Source organism: Cornus florida, unplaced genomic scaffold (genome assembly GCF_030987335.1).
Source record: "Cornus florida cultivar Cherokee Brave unplaced genomic scaffold, ASM3098733v1 CherokeeBrave_3.0.0_Hap2_Chr04, whole genome shotgun sequence".
In the NCBI taxonomy this organism is placed as follows: Eukaryota; Viridiplantae; Streptophyta; class Magnoliopsida; order Cornales; family Cornaceae; genus Cornus; species Cornus florida.
This window is the reverse complement of record NW_026775574.1, coordinates 53,777,424-53,782,848: the sequence shown is the minus strand read 5'-3', so window position 1 is coordinate 53,782,848 and position 5,425 is coordinate 53,777,424. Positions and strand designations below refer to the sequence as shown.

Below are 5,425 nucleotides of genomic sequence, written 5' to 3'. Positions count from 1 at the left end.
TTGAATTTTTGAGACCTTTTTGAAAAATAACATAAAATAAAATAAAAATGAAAATATTTTGATTTTTGAAAATTTGAAAACTCAAAACAAAGTCAAAATAATGAAATGAAGAACTGAGATCGATCGAAACAAGAGTTTGATCGATTAGACACAAAGCAAAAATATGCAGGTTTTTGGCTCAGAAAATTGGCTAAGTGTTGGAACTTGAAGATCAATCGAACTTGAAAGTTGGATCGATCGAAAAACTTCTTAATCGATCTTGGAATGTTTTGATCGATCAGACAGAGAGGTGAAATATGCAGGTTGATGCAGGCTCAAAATTTTTCTAAGTGTTGAATCATGAGATGAATCGAACTTGGAAGTTGGATCGATCGAAGGTCTCTTGATTGATCTAAGAGTTAGTTCGAACGATGAGACAGAGAGGTGATTTGGATGTAGGTTTCTGCAGGTCGAAAATTTTCTACGTGTTGGATGCAGAATGGAGTTCGATCGATCGAACTATGCAGAATGCTCAATAATGACATGAAAGCTCATGCAATCTTTATCACAGTTCCTTGAAATGCATATGAACCAAAACAAGTATCTACACTTCGCAAGAAATGAAATGAAAGATAGAAATGGGGGAGGAATAGGGTTTTGATACCCTACGAATGTCTTTTGCTAGTCTTTAACGTCTCTAGCAAGACATTGGGCTCTTTTAGCCCGGATCAAAGATCTTATAATGCATCCCCTCCTTGTTGGGGTGATAGATGCTTTAAACTCCACCCGACAAATGGTTCTTTAAAGAACTTGTTGGATTAAGGTCAAAAGAAAACTTTGGTCCCTTATCTATGCAATTACAACCTTTGGGCTTCCATGCCCTTTCAAAGCAAGAATTTGAAACAAGATTTTGAGAATGCAAGGTTGAAGATGATCCTTTGGAAGTTTTGGTCTTACACAAAAGCTCATTTCCTTGACATTGAAGATCATGACATTTATTTACAACATTAATCTCTCCTTCATATTTGTCAAATGAATTGGGAGTGGGATTAAAGATATTCAATTTCACCTTCATGTGGCCAAATGAGATCTTCACTATCCCCGTCCTACAATTGATGTTGGCATTAGCGGTTGCCAAGAAAGGACGGCCAAGGATAACGGGAATTTGGCTCTTAGGATTAGGGACCAGTTCCATGTCGATGACAACGAAATCAACCGGGAAGAGGAATTTGTCAATTTTAATCAAAACATCCTCAATTATACCCCTAGGCTTCTTAATGGATCGGTCGGTAAGTTACAAAACTACCGACGTCAGTTTCAATTCACCTAGGCCCAATTTGACATAAACCGAGTATGGAAGAAGGTTAACGCTTGCTCCTAAGTCAAGAAGTGCCCGATTAATGATATGATCACCAATAATGCATGATGTAGTGGGTGAACCGGGGTCCTTAAACTTTAGAAGAGTGTTATGTTGCAAAATTGAGCTTACTTGCTCGGTCAAAACCACTTTTCTTGGTGCTTGGCTCTTATTCTTCCGCTTTTGGGTGCACAAGTCTTTCAAGAATTTGGCATAAGCCGAAATTTGCTTGATTGCATCCAATAGTGGAAGATTAACTTTCATTTGCCTAAACATTTTCATAATTTCATTGGTTTTTGCCTTTTGCTTGTCTTTTGAAATGGATCCTTTTAAGGCATCCAGAAATGGAACCTTTGGTTCAAACACTTTTTCAGAATTTTCTTTTGAACTCTCTTCAACACAATAAGTTTTCAAATCATTGTGTTCCAAATCATTTTTCAACAAAACCTTTTCAACATCATTTTTTAAAATTTCTTTTTCAAACACATTTTTCAAAACTTTCTCATTTATAAGGTCATGTATATGCAATGAAGGAGGAATGGGATGTGAAACGGGACGGGTGACAACTTGAGGTTGCACCGGTTCACTCTCTTCATTGGACATTCCAACTTGATTGTCCACAATCCTACCACTCCACAAGGTAGTCACCACATTAACATGTTTAATGGTGTGGCCTTCCTGTGTTGACCCGCAACAGATACAAAATGCGGAAGCAAAAGATAGAACAATGGTCTCTAGAGATACAACACTCCTCTAAGACACCAATGTGACCCTCAACGAGGTCATGAAATACAAAGGAAGCAAATGCGGAAGCAACGTTTCAAAACGGGATAAGAATGAACCTAGGGGCAAAATGGTCATTCCACACTGAAATGGGTGTCACCGTGTACACCATTGGAAAGACAATGAAAAATTAATAAAGATATCTTCTTCGTTTTAACTCCGAATTGGTCCGTTCTTGAGTCTAAAGTGACCGCATTGAAATAACGTTTCCAATGGTGCCAATTAGAGCTTCAGATTCTTCTTGTAGCTCAAGTTATTCAAGTTTTAGTAAGGTAGTGTCTGTTTTTGGTTCGAACCAGGATAGGGTTTCCCTTCCTTCGACTTCAGAACTTGATATTTTTGTCGTCCGGACTCCAAATCAAGTGATTCTTGAGTCTATCTTTATTAATTTTTCGTTGTCTTTCCAATGGTGTGCACGGTGGCACCCATTTCAGTGTAGAATGACCATTTTGCCCCTAGGTTCATTCTTATCTGTTTTTGAAACGTTACTTCCGCATTTGCTTTCTTTGTATTTCGTGACCTCGTTGAGGGTCACGTTGGTGTCTTAGAGAAGTGTTGTATCTCTAGAGACCATTGTTCTATCTTTTGCTTTCGCATTTTGGATCCATTACGGGTCATCACAGAACACACTGGGTTAAAAAATCCAGGGTCGTCACACTTCTGATGAGGAATGGGTTTCCACAACACATTGTTGCTTAGTTGGAGCATTAATGGGCATCTTACCCTTCTCTCCTGCATTGAGAGTGCTTGCTATTTGCCCTATTTGGGTTTTTAGCTTCGCAATAGATTGAGAGTGAGAATGAAGCAATTAAGTGTTAGCCTCTAAAGTGCCCAAAGCATTCAAAACTTTTTCTTTAAAGGCGAGACTTCTAGTATTACCTTGGGAATAAGATTAGTTGGGAAAATGAGAATTAGCAAATTGATTCCCTTGTGATTGATAAGGTCTATAACCTTGGGATCCTTGGTTTTGAAGTGGAGGTGGAATGTACTTCCCTTGAAAACCGCCTTAGGAAGGGTTTAAACCCTCTCCTTGGTTTTTCCAAGAGAAATTCGGATGATTATTCCAACTTGGATTATAGTGAGTACGATAAGGATTGTTCCCTTGGTTCACAAAAGCTGCATTGACTTGTTCATTAGGTTCATTTTGCACTTGTCCGTGAGGACAATGAGAAGTAGAATGAAGAACGCTAGAACAAGTCATACATGTTTGATTTGATGCACGATGAGAATGGTTAGGGAAGGAAGATACTTGGTTTGCCGAGTTTTGGTTAATAAAAAATTGATCAAACCTTTGAGATAAAGACTTCATTTCGGCGGCTATTTCATTTGAATGGTCGACTTGATGTAAGCCAACACTCTTCCTACCTTGTGAATTTCTACCATTCTTGGATGATAGTGTTCTATGCAAAGAATTTTCACTCATGCTCTCATAAAGACGCCACATGTTATCCTCATGCCTATCAATGTATGAGCCACCCATGGAAGCATCAACCATACCCTTATAATTGTCCGATAAGCTTTTAAAGAAGTATTAAACTAATTGCCATTTGGGCATGTCATGATGTGGACACTTCCTAAGCAATTCATTGAAGCGTTCCCATGTCTCATGAAACGTTTCTCCATCCCCATGTGAAAATTCTCGAATTGAGGTTCTCATGGCATTGGGTTTAGAAACTGGATAGTACTTCTTCAAGAATTCTTGTTGCATTTCTACCTAAGAAGTGATTGAAAAAGGCCTAAGATTGTTAAACCAATACTTTGCCTTGTCTTTTAAGGTGAATGGAAAAAGTTTGAGTCTTAAAACCTCTTCCGGCATGTCCGTATATTTTACGGTGGCTTCAAGAAACTCATCCAAATGCTTGTAAGGTTCTTCACTTGGAAGTCCATGGTAGTTAGGAAGCATTTGAATGGTTTGTGGCTTAATTTCATAATGATGTGCTCTAAATGGAGGCAATTGGATGCATGTAGGTGCATTATACTCGTTAAGCAAATAATGGTCTCTTAAAGCAAGAGGTGGATTAGCTACTTGAGGTGCAACATGAACACCTTGGTTTTGAATTCCTTGATTGATGTTGGGAGGTTGTGGAGCATACATTAGCCTTGGCATTCTATATGGAACTTGGCCTTGTTGTTGCGGTAGTTGGTGAATGAATGGCCTAGGCATGCCTAATGGTACTTGTATGTTCTCATTGTGCACATTGGGATGAAGGATACCTTGTTGGTCTATATGACCAAGGTCCTCAACATGATTATCATTATGGTCATCCATTGATAGTTGGCTCTATTTGAACATCTTCTTCCCCTAGGATTTCTAACGATGGATTCAAGATGCAAATCAAGAGGGAAAAGAGTTGGTCTCAATGAATGACGTCCATGCATGCACAATGCAAAACACAACAAACACAAAGAATGACAAACAATATGCCTTCACAATAATGCAATTAGACTTCTTCCACAAACACTTAATTCATACTCCCATGCTTTAACAACAATGATGTAAAGAACAATTACAAATAAGCCTCCATGCGGGTCGACGATTTAACTAAGGGATTGAGTAAAGAAAGTCTCACAAAGGTCCTTTAGCACTTTAACTCCAAATTTAAAGCTTAGCTTAGCAAATTTTTAGAATTTTTAGCTTTTTTCTTCTTGCTTGCTTAGCTTGAATGCTCCTTTGCTTGCTTCCTCTCCAACAATGCACCTAGTTAAGTAAGAACAACACAATAAGTAACCAAAAAGAAAAAAATAAAAAAATAAAAAAAGTAAAAACACGATCAAAAGAGTACTGATCTTAATTGATTCCACAAATCCGACGTTGCCAAATCTAATCAATCAAATCCTGGCAACGGTGCCAAAAACTGATGTGATCATTTTCGAGGGTCGCTACACCATATCAAGCTTGAAGAGTGTGTGCATTATAAGGCGAGGGCCAAAAGTTTTACATTTATATAAGCCACTACTACCTTTCACTATAAATATAGCTAGGGCGAGTAGGGATCGTCCCAAGGGATTATGAAGATCGAGCAATGTCGTGGAATTGTTATTAGGGCTAGTAGGTCGAGTGATCAAATAATTGGTTGGTTGGTTGATTAGAGAACAACTAAATTAAACTAAGTGATAACAAAGAATGCAATTAAGAGTAAGTAATATAGAGAGAGATCTTGGGGTTTAGAGATCACCACCAAGCAATGCATTTCTATACCATTGACAAGTGATTAATGAGGGCGAATGGTGTGTTGCAATATTGGTGTGTGTGTGTTTGGTTGTTTCAATAAGCAAGGATGACTAGTTAAGCATGTATTGTCTAAA

General features: G+C 38.2%; 1 pseudogene; it reads left to right on the top strand.

Moving 5' to 3' along the window:
- Positions 1-3,672: 3,672 nt before the first annotated feature.
- LOC132305887 (small nucleolar RNA R71) lies at positions 3,673-3,771 on the top strand (annotated as a pseudogene).
- The last annotated feature ends 1,654 nt before the right edge of the window (positions 3,772-5,425 follow it).